Here is a 17,780-nt window from a genome sequence, read left to right as displayed (position 1 = left end):
GAGATGTTTAAAAATCTTATGCTTGCGAAACTATTGTATTACTCCCGCCAAATTACACTTATTATGGAAAATAATTGCGAATTTATCGCTGGTCGAACATTTTTCTGATCAAACTTATTGGACGCTTTCATTCCCTTCAGTTGTTCAGAAATTTTTATTTTTAAATCTATATCAAAATGTCTGTATTCATTATTTTAATTCAATTAATTTTATTTTTACTCCTCTGTTGTGTCATGTAATCATCGTATTAACTTTTTTATTTGGCCATCATTTTATAGAGTGGTTCGAAAAGTCGACCCCACCCTTCTCTTGTGAGTCACCATAAGCTTTGCCACCAACAAATGACTGCGGACGAAGGCGTTTGTCGGTAAAGGAAAGTACTATAATAACTTTCAAATTAGCCCGCTACAAAGGATACGGTTGTTGCCAATTAGTTTTGTTTTGTTGATTTAGAAAATATTTCAGGATTTGTATCTCTTGTTTCGTCAAAGAAAGATATAAACTGTGATTCTCCTCATACAACAAAGAAAACACTTCATGGTCCATTTCTGAGTGATAGTCTGACGTTTAGGTTTTTGAGACATACTGTGCATGGGAAACGCACAATTAAATTCTGACCGGTACTTTCATTCGACAATAATCCTTGCCCACTCGTTTCCCAACATTTATTTACGGTGTAATGTGAATGAATCCATGTTTTATGTAAGGTAAACCACTAACCCCTACGTAACGTTAGCGACAGCCTCGGACGGTGCACAAGTCCCGCCCAATCACCCCTCTCTCCCCCCCCCCCCCCCCTCCATACCAATCCATATCCTAAGCTCCGCGTGCAAAGTCGATGTCTTGGTTTGTTTCTGATTACCTCATTAAGACTAAAGAATATAAGAGTGGGATGATGTAGAAATGCGTAATGCAAGCAGTCAGATATTTATACAATGACATTCTTCATTAATATTTACCTGTGTAATGGGTAAATTTTTAGTTGTGGATTCTTATGTGACTGCTTGCCTATAGCAGACACGAGATTACTTTGAGTTCTTCTTCAGTGTTTGAGAGCTTTAGAGCTGCCTATTGTTAAACATATGTACATAATTTCGTCAGTGTCATTCCAACATATCTTATCGTACTTTAATGTCTGTTAGATATCAGTTGTGACAGCAGTTGGCCACAACAGTCAAGATTAGGTACTTCGTGTATGTTAACTTTATTGAGAGTGCATATCTATGTTTCATTTTGACAGTATTACACAAACTGCTAAGAAGTAGTAACAGCACAACACTGCTAGTATGAACAAGGGCGGTAAAACAAAAAACGATGAACAAAAACATGACAGCGACGAGGACTACCAAAGATCATATTGATGCGCTCTTGATTGGTGTGGCGGGGGGTAGGTGTGGAGGGGGTGAATGGGCGGGGCTTGTGCAAATGTCCGGGGCTGTCGCTAACGTTTCCTCTAACCGCTTAGATTCTGATGCTTCATTCTTCCGTAAAACCCTAACGTAGTATGCCCTTTTTGCAACTATATCCTCTCTTTCGTATGTAAACATTTAGTATGTCGCATTTTGAATCTAAATCCCATAGACAGAAGATTTTTTCTAACACTTTTCCTGGGAGAAATGAATTTCAGTTCCGTGTGACAAAAGCAATGTAGTTTTCCGAAGTTGGTATTTATTTATATTGTTCGTCAAAGCCTAAAAATTGCTGTCTGGTAATACATCTATCCATATCGTCACTGGTATTGTGAGCAACTTGCTTCTTCTTCTTTGGCGTTGAAACTCGAATTCCATTCTGCTCGGTTTCACGTCCTTGATTCCGTGATTTGCAAACCATCCTGTCACTTAAATTTAACACTTTGGCTGGAGGTTCTGTCGCCTTCTCTGTCCCTGGAACGGTGAATCTCTTCTCTTTCTCATTGTCAAAAAATTTAATCGCGTTAACTGCAGGCCGTCGCTTCTGACCGTGAAGACATTTTCTGCGCTCACCTTCCACGCTCGCACTACAACATAACAACGCACACAACTTTAATCGGAACCTGACTTTATCTAGTTACGTGACCAAGTTAGTTCCTGCTAGTGCCTCTCCATGTCGGGTAATACACCCTTTTGTGTGTGTGTTCTGTGATGTGAATTCCCCAGGGGCAGAGCTAGTGTGTAGGAGGGGATCTAGCAACGTCAAGCAACATACATGTGTTTCGTTTGTGTGCACAGTGTTACTCTGCACACCTAAACGCCTACTACGGGACAAAATTTATCGGTGTGTATTTATTAAAATATCAGCCTCGATGTCTTTAAAAAATGCGAGATATCACTCCCAAGCGAACAATATAGACCAACCCTAACAACTGTGTGGAAGAACGAGGTAATCTTAATGTTGGAGTTACCATAGCTTGTAAGGTCGTCTTAATGTATGGATGACTTTGACATCGTTTAAAGTAGAACTAAGACATCTATGTCCTCGCTAAATTATTAGAACTATGTTAATAGTTTGCATTAGGTCCCCACCTGTCAAACACAGGTTACTCATATGCGGCAATTACTTTACAAATCACAGTGTGTGTTGTAGATGGAACCTAAACTGTATTCCTTCAGCTTTTTTAAATAATAATATGGCACTTACGGATAATACGTGTATCGAATACTTGAAGCAATTACAATATCTCATTACTTAATTTACATTTTTTTTGTGTCTGGAACTGTAAATTTTTCGGCCCAGTACTGGGCTAAGTCAAAAGCTTCAGGCTTGCTTAGCCAGATATCGCCTAGGAAGCAACGTGCAGAACAATTTCGGCGTGTCAGAAGATGTTCCATGTTACATATTTCTCCGTAGTCGGACTTAATGTCATCAATTTCTAATGGGCTCAACTTTATCAGAATGGTCTTGATAATATCCATTTAGAACAACATTCCTTTTTTAACATTTACCATTTCCACTTTATAGTGTGTTTTAGAATATAAAAAATAATAATGCATGACGGTAAAATGCTAAACATTAAAACTACATGACGGTGACAGGTGCTCGCAGGCTGACAGATAACGATACTGGGAAGCCCTGATGTATCAGCACTGGTGGGCGTAACCCCACGCACAGCAGCTATGTGATAAGAATGCTTTAAGTGCTGACAGCACCTTCGGACTTCTCTTTCTCTCTCTCCCCAGTATGAGTTAATTCTCCTCCAAAACAATCAATTGTTTATGTGTCAAAAGCAGAAAAAATGTTTAAAAGTAAGATAAATTGTTTAAAAAATTAGACAAACGCCGTGAAGCAGTATTTGGTGCTAATATACGTCATGTAGTAAAATGTAAGCAACCCGTGTTGTGCAAAGAGCCTTTTTATCCTCTGTCAGTAAACTACTCGTGATTTCATCTGTAGTAGCGTTAGTATGTGATCCATGTGTATCGCTTTTTGTTTGTGGAATCAAGCCACTTTTCATTGCATCCAAATATTTTACGATTACAAATACTTAACGATGTGCAACTTGTATGTATTGGAAGAGAATACCACAACATTCAGAAACGCAAATAAATAACATTGCCTTTTCCTCATGCACACAAAACTAGTGGGAGTATGGCATCTTCGACCTGTACCCCGTCTCTCTAGAATGCGCTGTCTTGCCACTATTAAAGCATTCCGGTGTCACTCTCTCTCTAGTCGTTGCATTAAGGATCTACGTGCTCTCTCTAAAGCACATTCCGATTACTCCATCAGTGTAGTGTTTTTTTTTTATATCTAAGTGCAATTCTTGTCCACACACTGTTACTAAGGTATAACTGATGTCTTACTGCTACGATAATTGAAATATTTGTATCCATCCACATATGTCAGTTGTGATACTTTATTGTTTCACACTGATTAAATCCCGCCTTACCCGGAAATAATATGAACTACAGAACTTAGAGGTCGTAGATGTCATATGCAGAAATTATATTATGGATCGAAATTAACGCTTTCTGTAAATGAACTGAATAAAGTACCTGCTTACATGGAATCGACAACACAAGAGCTTAGTTGATATCTTCAGGAGCTGCAATTCTTCGAACTCTTGTTTACGAATTATCATCTACTGGTCACAACACATGCTACGCCATTTACAAGGAATGAGTGCATTAGTGTCATTTTATAGGTTTCCTCCTCACTGCATAATAACAATTTTAGAAATTTTATCCACATTTGTTTCTTTTAACGTGTGCATGGGGACTGATAACCCCGCTGTTGAGAGCCCATGAGATCCAAACGCACTCGCACGCGTGCAGGGCGCACACACACACACACACACACACACACACACACACACACACACACACACACCATTTACAGAAATTCGTACAAGGCCTACGGCGATTCCTTGTATTTGTTTCGAATGCAGCAATAATCGTTTTCAAAGGGCAATCGACATTTCGTGAAAGTCGGAGAGCAGTGAATATCCCGTCAGTGAAATAGTTCGCAAAAATAGCCAAGTGATGTGCAATATATGAGGGAGAATACTCGCAGTTTTAGACACTGTCACGTAAGGAGTAGCGAATGGAGTTGAAATCTCTTTGCCAACACGCTTCGTTATGTTAAACAGCATATTCCCTGTAAATTTTCTATTTCTAAAATTGGACCGTATACATTAACACGTACTAACAAACGCAGTTCTATGAGAAATATTGGATTTGCTCCACATTGTGTAGATGAAAAAAGTTAAAAGCACTGATCATACAGGGAAACATTCGTTCATCACTTTCCCGAAATGTTGTTTGAGCAGTGTACGCCGAAGTGGGCAACAACGTCGTGCTCACGTACTCCACGAGAAATACACGTCTTTCTGATGGAAAAGAGGAATATTGCTTCTCCCACCTCTTAGCTGTTTTCAACTGCTCCCAAATTTCTGTATTTGTATTTACATTCATGTTTAATTCAATTCAACAATTCTATGCACAGCACTGTGATATTTAGGTACAAAGAAAAGTCTAGCGTCGTAATAGTGAACGTAGCTTACAGCAGCATTTGAGACAGCGAAGCAGTTTTTATATGCGTGAGCCCTCAGAAGAGCTGCAGGATGAACGAAAGGTCGTTAAATTGCATTTAAGCATGGCAGTTTCGTTCAGGACAATTACATGCTCTACTCGGATTCTGTAGCGTACAATTAAGCGTGAACATATTGCGATACAACATTATTAAAGCGTTTCTATCTTATCACATGGTATATTTAAGCGTAACATGAATAACTGCTGTTAATTCTAGACTTATATCTTTCATATCTGCGAGCGGTAGTGCAACTACAGATGAAACAGTTCAGTGAGTACGACATTTGAAAACGTATTGCTTTGTCAGAAGTTTTGTGACAAGATTCCGCTTATGTCAACAATGTTTTCCAGACTCTGCGGGAGGCAGGGCCCCTAACGCAGTCTCTTATTAACGCCTTGACCTTTGGATATCTCATCTAGTTGAACATGTAAGAAGTTTTCAGTTGTAATATGAAGTCTATCTCATCCCACGCTGCTGTTAAATTGGTCCAGATATCACAGAATTTCAAATATTTTGCTTCACATTTTTACTTGCACGTACTTTTTTGCGTGGGGGAGAGAGCATAGCGTCTTGTAAGATCGGAAACTAATAGGAACGAGTTCACTGTGAATTCCCTGGTAGTGAAAGATATCACTGTGACGTTATTTAAGTCATATTATGAGACATATTCACGGAGTAGCTCTCCTATGCAGGCAGTCTGGCGGATCTATGTCAGGACATTCAAACAGCACAAAATAAGTAGAAATTTTTAAAGAAACAGAGGAAAAAGTAAGTCTCCAAATATAATTTGAAACGAAAAAATTCTAGCAATAACATGACACAGAATCTTAAAGACTGAATACGAAGAAATCGAGGGCGTTTCGCAGTTCCAATATTAGGATAACTCCTTCATAAGTTTGGTTAAGAAAACCTTTGCCATAAAATGGTAACAATATTCATAATTACAAAAGATATCTGCAAAAATGCATTTAAAAACACAAAAAAACTAAGACGTTATAAAACAGTCACCAAAACAGAGTGTCTTTTGGTGCCGAAACAGTGGTTTTGAACAAAAAGAGACATTGAAGCAATTCAGAACAAAGAATTGAAAGTAATCATGAGAAGTTTAGGTTCAAATTACATTGATGAAGGAACATACAGACCAACGACAAACAAATAATATGAAAAGTATACCAACATTTACTCGAATATGAAAGAACACAGAAAAATGATTTTAAGGTATACCACTTTATGATATATATAATATTATAGGAGGAATAAGCTACATTACACGTGAATGAACTTTTCAATAAAATTTTTTTGAAGTACTTGGGTGTTTGTGAATGTGAGTGGGTTGGATATTCTAGAGGATCATTAAATGATAAAATAAGTTTTTTTTCATTACTTGTGGGTCATTTGCCTAGTTTGATACGGACCACCATCAATTTCTCTTTTCGTCTCAGAGCAGCAATTGCACCCAACGTCCTCAGTTATTTGTTTGACGTATTTCAGTTTCTGTCGTGCCTGCAGTTTTCACCCTCTACAGCTGCTTCTAGTACCATGAAAGTTATTCCTTACCTTCGTCTACATCGTGGTCCTCAGTTTTGGTGTTAAGAGTGTTGCTAATCTCATTTCTGCTACTCCACATTACTTTCCTGTTTTTTTCGGTTTACTCTCAGTCCTTTTTGTTTATTCATTGGGCTGTTCATTCCATTTAATAGATACTGGAAAGTCTTCTTCATTTTCACTGACGATAGCAAAATCATCAGCGAATCTTATCGCTGACACCACACTCAAATTCTACACACTTACTTGAATAGTCGTTTGACTGCCGCTTACCCAATGGTGTTTGGAAAATCCGAAGCAACGTTGTGTACGCCTTCCATCTTCTCTGATCAGAAGTGTTCCAGAACTCTGTTAAACTCTGATTCTAACACTGGATCCCCTATGTCTTCCACATCGACTCCTATTTTTTCTTCTATCTCGTCATCAGGCAACTTCAGCTTCTCGTAGAGGCCTTGCGCCTATCCGCTCTTTCTTCTCCGTATAACAACGGAATTCTCGTTGTACTCTTAATATTGATACTCTTGCTTTGAATTTCACCAAAGACTATTTTCATTTTCTGTATGCTGAATCAGTCCTTCTGGGGGACAATGTCTTTTTCGATTTTTTCACATTTATCCTGTAGTCATTTCACTTTGGCTTCGCCACACTCTCTATCTACTTCGTTAAGTGATTTATATTGCTATGTTGCTGTCTTTTCGGTAACATCTTTGTGGCATCTTCTTTTGTCGATCGACTGAAGTATTTCTTGTGTTAGCAATGATTTCGTTTTTGTACGTTTATTTGTCTGTCCGACTCCCGTTATTGCCCTTTCACAGATGTCTACTCCTCTTCATCTGAACTATCTGTTGTGGTAATCATTACCTCAGTATCTACAGTCTTACAGAACTTCAAACTCATGTAATCATTCCACAATACTTGGGTACCTCACTTCTTTCTACATTGATTTTTCCCGACAATTCCATTAAACTTCACTCTAAACTTGGTCATTACCAAATTGTGATCTGAGTGTATATCTGTACCTCAGTACGCCTTGCAATTCAGCATCTGATTTCGGCACAGCTGTCTGGCGATGATGTTATCTAGCTGAAATTTTGCTGTCTCTGGGCCATTTTAAAGTACACTGTACTTCCTCCTTTTGTGATTTTTGAACAGTGTATTTTTTACTACCATCAGAAATTTGTTGTAGAACTCAATTAGTCTCTCTGCCCTCGCATTCCAGTTGCCAAGCCCGTATTCATCCGTAACCCCTTCTTCCATTCCTTCCCCTGCAACCGTGTTCTAATCCCCCACAATTATTAGATTTTCATCTATCTTTCCACTCTGAATTAACTGTTTAATATCCTTACATACTTTCTCCATCCTGTTACGGCCAGATAATCCTTTAAGCGTCAGGATAGTAGTCTAAGGGCTACCGAAAAACCCAGAACGGTCATGAAAAAGTCACGATATGGTGTGGATTTACCACATCAATAGCGATCGGACTCTTTTAATTTGAGGAAACTGGCGGTGCTGCTGCTTTGTAAACTGTCAGCGTGACGGGTGGGAAGTACGGCGATATGTTACAGAATTGCCCCATCCCTATCTTGGCTGTTAAACACCTGCTGGAAGGAACAACCTTTATTCTGGATGCTTTCCGTCCGGATAGCGCGCTGGGCCGGAACTTCCGTCATGCATGGCTCCTGCGCGGGGTAGCCGCGCGGTCTGTGGCGCCTTGTCACGGTCCGTGCGGCTCCCCCCGTCGGAGGTTCGAGTCCTCCTTCGGGCATGGGGGTGTGTGTTGTCCGCAGCATAAGTTAGTTTAAGACAAATTAAGTAGTTTGTAGGCTTAGGGACCGATGACCTCAGCAGTCTGGTCCCATAAGACCCTACTACAAATTTTCTAAGCCGCGCGGAGAGGCCACGCGGTTTAGGGCGCCATGCCACGGATTTCATAGCCTCTTCCGCCGGAGGTTCGAGTGCTCCCTCGGATATGGGTGTGTGTGTTGTTCTTATCATAAGTTAGTGTATGTTAGTTTAAGTAGTATGTAAGTCTAGGAACCGATGACTTCAGCAGTTTGGTACCTAAGGAATTCATACACATGCTTGGCCTCCCAGGTCCCCAGACATGAAACCGTGTGGTTATTGGTTGTGGGGGTCACCTGATCTCACCTGATCTCATTATGGTGGCTAAAAGACAACAACCGATGGCAGTTTCTCTCCATACCTACTGATATGCTGTACATTGATGTTCACAACATGTCCCACAGCTACGAGTATTGTCGATAAATGACGGCTGACATGTTGAACGTTTGATATAAAGAACATCGTCTTTGCTAAAAATCAACTGTTATGCTAATTATTGCTTTTGGAACATGGAAAGCGCCACCAGTTAGTCATTTTGCGCACATTTTTTTGGTTTCAAGTTGTGAATCAATTTTTGCCTCTGTACGTGCATTATCCCCGTGAATTTTCAAATGTGACTTTTGGGTCACTGTTGCAGGATGCCTTTCTGACGGCTTCCAGGGACAGCAAAAAATCTGGTTTTCGGCATTTCATGCAATTATTGCCCGATTTAAAAATATACGGCTAGACACAGTGTGTCTGCCTTGAACAAGCATTACTCCTGGCGCGCGAATCGGTACTGAGTAGTAGAAGACGGTACTTAGCGTGGGTTCTGCGAGTATTAATAGCGTCTAAAGTAATTGCATCAGTAGGCGCAGGAAGCATATCAAGCCCCACGTCATAACAAGAAGTTAAGTTACGTTTCTTTTCTTTTTGGCTGTAAGGTGTTATATTCATCTACAAGGGTTATGTACAGATCATTTTGGATTCCTGCCGACGGCCATCGCAACTTCTCCCCTTCCTTGTTAGCGTCACTGCTGATTCCCACAGTAGCCGGCACAACAATTAGAGACTTGAAAAAAACTTAACACATAATTTCAAAACTTCATGAAACTTAGCTCGTTGTCATACCACACAAAATGAAATGAAAAGTTTACCACTTACTATATTTTCGCTGTTCATGCAATAAAACTGCCGCCACGCCATGACGTTTTAATGTATTACTTTTTTATCATTAACTCTATTCGTAGCCGGCCGAAGAGGCCTAGCGGGTCTAGGCGATACAGTCTGGAACCGCCCCACCGCTACGGTTGCAGGTTCGAATCCTGCCTCGGGCATGGATGTGTGTGATGTCCTTAGGTTAGTTAGGTTTAAGTAGTTCTAAGTTATAGGGGACTGATGACCTCAGATGTCAAGTCCCATAGTGCTCAGAGCCATTTGAACCATTTTTGAACTCTATTCGTAAAACATTTTGCAGTCAGTATCCACATATATCACTAAAATAGTTTCAAATTTGTATCATTGTAAGGAACATAAGCCAGGAGATGTGGTTCATAAGTACTGGTATTTGTGAGAAATTATCTTTTGTTTAAAACGAAGCTCAAATTACCGAGATTGTACTCATCCAGTGTTTGATGAGGAGAGCACACTGCGACTTCCAACAAACTTTAAATGTAATTTCACACATTTTCTGTATCTTTTCATGCATACAAATTTAATGCCAAATATTTATGACAGTTCATTTGTAAAATAATCAGTAGTTTCCAGCTACTTTATACATGGGAGATCGACTCTTTATAGAATCGAGGGCTTACTAGTAACAATAATAATTCGTTTACGTCAGTACTAACAACATCGCTTGAGCATAACTTCCAAGAAATTGTAATTCAGAGGAATATAATATTTTGAAAGAACACTCATCTGAAAATTTGAAGAGAGGGTGTATCATGCACAGATTTAAGAGCCATAATTCCAACTGACTGTCACAACATTTATTTACAAGTCATACGCACGCCATTACGAATATTTCACTGATCTGTGGTCTGTAGGCTATGGCCACGAGAGCATGTGTACGGGGGAGACTGTTTCTTTGATTAACGCTAATTTCGGGAAAAATCAATCTTTGTTTACTTTCCCCCTCAGTAGAAAATATTTCTCTTTCTGTCTTCTCTTACTGAACTACCTGTGGTTTATCCAACCTATATGTGGATTCTCGAACGGTATCGGGTTACGCGTACAACCAAAGGCTCCCACAGTCAGGGGAGAAACCCAGTTCTCCGGTTAAAAGCAGATTCTAACATACGTACTTCTAGTCGAAGCTGTAAAACATTTTCTGGGGGAAGTAATAGCGATAAACGACTCCGATTATCCTGCATATCGAGATCAAAGGAGAGTGAGCCTCTTTTACTTAAATAACAATTAGTGGTTTTTGTACCAGTCCGTTTTGCGTTACACATATTCCCCGAACTCTTACAGAACTTGGTAAGAATGTCTTCCAGGAGTAACGAGTGTGTTGGGGTGGAACACTACGAATGTAGTGTGTGGACATACAACGTGAGAATGTGGGTCTCGCGGGAGGCGTGCGCGAGATAGTCCCTGCAGTCGCGCTATCCTCTGTGCCCTCGGTAGCTCAGAGGGATAGAGCTTCTGCCATGTAAGCAGGAGATCCCGGGTTCGAGGCCCGGTCAGGGCACACATTTTCAGCTGTCCCCTTTGATATATTTCAACGCCCGTCAGCAGCTGATGGTATTGATATGATTCTAATTTCGTAACAGTTTACGTTGTCGCTGTACGTCTTGGTGTTCTCGAAACAGTAGTGCGTGGACTGCTCGAGCGACGTGCGACTTTACAAGCGCTGACGTCACCATGCGGAGATGAATCTTCTAAGATCTCCATTTCCTCCTGAACTGTCCGAGCAGTCGCCTACGAAACAACCTGTGGCTTCGAACTCCGTGATCTTCTTCTTCACAGCGACACTTGTCACAGGATCTTTACCTGTTCGAATACCTCTCTTATGGCGATAGCATCGTACAGCTGCAATAGCGTATTCTCCATACAGATAGTAAAGCTTCACTAACTGTGCCATCTCTGATAAAGTCAACTGGAGCATAAGACATTTCCAAACGTTAATGGACTTTTGAGTCACCTTGTGTTTAGTTATCAATAATCACAGGGTGGTCCATTGATTGTGACCAGGCCAAATATCTCACGAAATAAGCGTCAAACGAAAAAACTACAAGGAACGAAACTTGTCTAGCTTGAAGGGGGAAACCAGATGGCGCTATGGTTGGCCCGCTAGATGGCGCTGCCTTAGGTCAAACTGATATCAACTGCATTTTTAAAAATAGGAACCCCCATTTTTATTACATATCCGTGTAGTATGTAAAGAAATATGAATGTTTTAGTTGGACCACGTTTTTCGCTTTGTGATAGATGGCGCTGTAATAGTCACAAACATATGGCTCACAATTTTAGACGAACAGTTGGTAACAGGTAGGTTTTTAAAATTAAAATACAGAACGTAGGTACGTTTGAACATTCTATTCCAGTTTTTCCAATGTGATAGATGTACCTTTCTGAAGTTATCATTTCTGAGAACGCATGCTGTTACAGCGTGGTTACCTGTAAATACCACATTAATGCAATAAATGCTCAAAATGATGTCCGTCAACTTCAATGCATTTGGCAATACGTGTAACGACATTCCTCTCAACAGCGAGTAGTTCGCCTTCCGTAATGTTCGCACATGCATTGACAATGCTCTGACAGATGTTGTCAGGCGTTGTCGGTGGATCACGATAGCAAATATCCTTCAACTTTCCCCACAGAAAGAAATCCGGGGACGTCAGATCCGGTGAACGTGCGGGCTTTGACTACCACTCCACCTGTCATGAAATATGCTATTCAGTGCCGCTTCAACCGCACGCGAAGTATGTGCCGGACATCCATCATGTTGGATTACATCGCCATTCTGTCATGCAGTAAAACATATTGTAGTAACATCGGTAGAACATTACGTAGGAAATCAGCATACATTGCACCATTTAGATAGCCGTCGATAAAATGGGGGCCAATTATCCTTCCTCCCATAATGCCGCATCATACATTAACCCGCGAAGGTCGCTGATGTTCCACTTGTCGCAGCCATCGTGGATTTTCCGTTGCCAATAGTGCATATTATGCCGGTTTACGTTACCGCTGTTGGTGAATGACGCTACGTCGATAGATAGAACGCGTGGAAAAAAATTTGTCATCGTCCCGTAATTTATCTTGTACACAGTGGAAGAACTATACGCGACGTTCAAAGTCGTCGCCATGCAATTCCTGGTGCAGAGAAATATGGTACGGGTGCAATCGATGTTGATGTTGTATTCTCAACACCGACGTTTATGAGATTCCCGATTCTCGCGCAATTTGTCTGCTACTGATGTGCGGATTAGCCGCGACAGCAGCTAAAACACCTGCTTGGGCATCATCACTTGTTGCAGGTCGTGGTTGACGTTTCACATGTGATTTGAGCACTTCCTGTTTCCTTAAATAACGTAACTATCCAGCGAACGGTCCGGACGCTTGGATGATGTCGTCCAGGATACCGAGCAGAATACATAGCACACGCCTGTTGGGCATTTTGATCACATTAGCCATACATCAACACGATATCGACCTTTTCCGCAATTTGAAACGGTCCATTTTGACACGAGTAATGTCTCACGAAGCAAGTACCGTCCGCAGCGGCGGAATGTTACGTGATACCACGTACTTATACGTTTGTGATTATTACAGCGCCATCTATCACAAAGCGAAAAAAAGTGGTTCAACTAAAACATTCATATTTCTTCACGTACTACACGAATATGAAATAAAAAATGGGGTTCCTATTTTAAAAAACGCAGTCGATATCCGTTTGACCTATGGCAGCGCCATGTAGCGGGCCAACCATAGCGCCGTCTCGTTTCCCCCTTCAAGATAGACGAGTTTCATTCTTTGTAGTTTTTTCGTGAGATATTTGGCCCGGTCACGATCAATGGACCACCCCGTAGATACTGCGAAGGAAAGGAAATATTTTAGACATGTTGTCGAAAATTCATATGTCTGGGTGTCGATCAGAAGTGCGATGAAATTCGTGGACAGACATTCCATCTACATTCGTTCTAGGCATTACGGCCAGTATGTTAATCGTATGCCAGACGTACTGGCGGGATGGAGCGCAGCACGAGTAGTTTCGGCGGAATTGGGCCGACCTTTGCGAGTGCGCCATTACGTTAATCAGATAGTCGATGTAGGTGAGGAGGAATGGGGCGCGAGGAGGCGGCCACGGCGGCGGCCATTTGTCAGCCGGCTCGCACTTTCACTGGCGCCGCGCCGCGCGGAATGCACGTCTGCGGCTGGGAGTGCGTGTCCGTGTGTAGCGGGCAGCGGGCAGCGGGCAGCGGGCAGGGTGCGTGGGCTGCCGTGGCGCAACGCCGCGCGCCGGGGAGCGAGGGGACTGACCGCCGCCTCAAGCATCCGAGCTCCGTCCCCACCCACGGCCCACGCCGAGGCAATACCACTCAATGCACGAGGTAGTATCTCAGAGTTACTGAAATTTTAATTCTGCATACAAACACACTCTCAGAAAAAAACTGCGCACCAGAAAGAAATTCCGAATGGGACGGAAATCGGTAGATGTGATGTACATGCAGAGACAGACAAATGATTACAGTTTCAGAAAAAGTGTATGATCGTTCAAGAGAGAGAGCTTCAAAAATTGAGCAAATAAAAAACGCGTTGGTCCACATCTGGCGCTTACGAAAGAGTTATTCGGCTTGGCAATGGTTAATGGGGTTTTTGGATGACATCTTGGAGGATGTCGTGCCAAATTTTGCCCAATTGGCTCGTTAGATAGTCAAAATACCGAGCTGGTTGGAGGGGCCCTGACCATAACGCTCCAAACTTTCTCAAATTGGGGAGAGGTCCTGTTGTGTACATAGTTCCGCGTAGTCAGCGCGTACACAACTTTCCCACTAGAGCGCGCCCCGCTAAACACAACAGCGCAGGCGCAGCGCTCGTCCGTCTGCGCACTACGAGATGGCCGCGTATTAATATGTTACCCAGCCAATGAGATTGTTGCTAACGTAGAACCTTTTCCCCTCGCGGATCACACTCGCGCAGTGATACATGAACGCGCGAGGTATTATAACAAGTGTACAGACCTCCGATTAGTCATTCTGCATTAGTCTGTACCAGTCTGTACGAGTTCTACATTTGTCTGTACCAGTCTATAGTCAAGTTTCAGTCTGCGCCCAATAAGTTTACCATATTCCTGTACATAGCCATGAAGATAAATGTACAGACACTTTTGTCAAGTATCAGAGATATATGTGAGAATATGATTAACGTACCAATACCAAAGGAGCTTCATATTGTCAATCGTAAATAGCTTCCAGAACCAAGTTAAGTAATTTTTTTGCTTGTTATTATTTTAATAAATGTGTGAAAATTAATCAAGTTATGTTTAAAGTTGGTCACTGTCAATCTGCTACTCAAAGCGTGCAAGTGGCATTTCTATCGTCTGACCTAACGGCAGAAGATAAACACGCCACGATAAGACCACGAGACATATTGCTGACACTCGCCTACTTCGTTAGGGCGACAAGTCAAATAATCTGATGGTGGGTGTACTGAAGGTCTTACAGTACGCACACCACAGATCCGGTGACGTTGCTGCCCAGGGTAGGATTTGGCAAGCACGAAGACAAGCATAGAAATTACCGCCATGTTTCGAAGGGCATTATATCTATGATATGTAAACCCAGGATGGCTTGCATGAAGAAACAAGAAACCGGGGCGTAGCATGTCGTCGACGTACCGCTGTGTTGTAAAAGTGCCAAGGATGACAACCAAAGTGGTTCTGCTATGAGAAGAAATGGGACCTCCAGACAGTGACTCCTGGCGGTCGGACCACACAGCAGACGACGATCAGATTGGTATCCCACTTGTGACTGGGGCGTCTTCGGCCACGTCTTTGTTGGTCACTGGCGCCTGGAATCCCATTGACTGGAGTAGAATTGTCTTCAGTTATGACTACCTCTTCGCACTGATGACGAGGGAAGACGTGTCCGGAGAAGCTCTGGCCTGGAGTGGGATACCAACCTGACTATCAGAGCACCCGTCAACGAGTCGTGATGCCCTGGGGTGCCATTTCGTTTCATAGAAAGACTCCAAAGGTTGTCGTCCCAGGCAGCCTTAACGCACAGCGCTACATCGACGATATTCTACGGCCCGTTTTGCTGCCTTTCGTCACAATGCATACTAGACTCACATTTCAGCAAGATAACACTCGCCCGCACCCGGCGACCGTTACTACTGTTTGTCTTCGTGCTTACCAAATCCTATCTTGGGTAGCAAGTCGCCCGATCTCCCCCAGTTAAGATCTTTTGGAGCATAATTGATGGGGCCCTGCAGTAAGGTCCGAATTTTGAAGATCTAACGCGAGAATTAAACAGAATTTGACACGATATCCGTCAGAAGGACACTCAAGTACTATCACTCAACTCCAAGCCGAATAACTGCTTGTATACTGAGTACTGACCAGAAGTGGACCAGAGTGTTGTTGAATTGCTCTAATTTTGACGCTCTTTCCCCTGAATAAATCATCCAGTTTTTCTGAAATATAATCATTTGGCTGTCTGTAAATGCAGATGACGTCTATCGATTTCCGTCCCATTTGGATAATTCCTTCGTGGCACGCCGTTTTTTTTCTTTTTTTTTTAAAAAAAAACCTTAAATTGTAGTTATGAGTACAGTGAATACCGCTAGATGTCTCCCGACACATCCGTCTTCATAAATGTTCTAAGTGGCAGCGAGCTTTGTTTGGTCAGCTGTTGGTTAACTGATGTCTGTATGAGGTTTTATGTAGTGAAAACTGTTACAGATACGAACCAAATGATAAATCACGTTTTTGAAGATAACGCTTTATGTCAGACACAGATTCGTTTCAAAAACGGGCGAACTATGATGATGAAGACGACCCTTCCGGTCAGCGTCAATGGTAACACACAAGAAAATGTTCAGAAAGTGAGAGTTCGTATCCCGCAATATCGTAGACTGACCATCCAAGGCCTATGCAATAGTTTCGTGATCAGTCACGACACGTTTAAACGTACTATGTTAGGAGAAATGAACGTGAAAAAGAATGCAGCAAAATTTGTGCCAGTATGCTAGCCGATCAAAAAGTATTCTACACCGCTACGTGATGCGAAATTAACCACTAGATGTCACTAGAGGTAGACCCGCACAATGAAAGAAGGTGGGAATGTTGTGTCACCAGCGGTTGAGCAGGAACAGCAGAATGCCTCTCTGACTTCGAACGTGGGCTAGTCGCTGGATGCAACCTGTGTAACAGATCCATCAGGCACTTCCCAAGCCTTCAAAAGCTGCCCAAGCCGACTGTTGGTGATGCTATTGTGAAGTGGAAACGTGAAGGAATACCCACAGTTAAAGCAAACTCAGGCACACCACATGTACTGACGAACAGGGACCGTAAAATATCCTTTGGAATCGGCGGAAGGAAGCACTCATGAGTTCGAAAGTGTTACCAACAGCCCAGTTAGCGCGATGGCTCTGTGTCGGGGGGGAAAAAGGATAGATATTAATGGTCGGGCAGCTCCTCTTAAGCCACACATTTACGTAGTCACTTCTAAGCGATGCTGGAGGTGGTGTAAACAGCGACGCCCCTGTACAATGGCTGACGGAGAACGAGTAATTTGGAGCGATGAATCACGCTGTATCCTGTGGCAGCCGTATTGAGGGGTTTGGATTTGCCGAATTCCTGGAAAACATTTGCTGGCGTCGTGTGTGGTGCAATAGTGAAGTAATGAGGAGGTGGTGTTACTATATGGGGACGTTTCTCGTGGTTACGGTGTGACCTTGTAACCTCCCGCTTACTAATCGGCCTATCCTGCTTGCGATATAAAATATGACCGTGGATCACGTGTGTACCTAATGGAATTTTTCTAATTGGATAAGGCTGTCTTTCCCGAAGAAGTAATACCGATAAGTATGGGGAAAGTGTGCAACCGATCTTTCTGATAGAAAAGTCTACTAAAAAAAAAAGTAATTGAACCGAACAGGGCTACAATTTGGAAAAATAAAAGTTATTTTGCGCATTCACTCACAAACAACACTGGACAGGAAAGGGGGTATCACTGGTCATGAATCGAAAAGGTTACACTAATGAACGAAGAGGAAATAATTACGGTCGCCAGCCCATTAGGGCCATTTACATCCAAATTCCTGTACAAGATGATGGGAAAGAAAAATATTTATTGTTAAACACTGACGTGGCAACTGAAGGTTGGCACGTTTTTTGACACTAATTTTAAGTGAGTATGTAATGGTAAAAAAACTGAGAAGTCACTTTTACGTTA

This window comes from Schistocerca gregaria, chromosome 2 (assembly GCF_023897955.1).
Source record: "Schistocerca gregaria isolate iqSchGreg1 chromosome 2, iqSchGreg1.2, whole genome shotgun sequence".
Taxonomy (NCBI): Eukaryota; Metazoa; Arthropoda; class Insecta; order Orthoptera; family Acrididae; genus Schistocerca; species Schistocerca gregaria.
The sequence above is the reverse complement of the archived record's forward strand: the minus strand, read 5'-3'. Positions refer to the sequence as shown.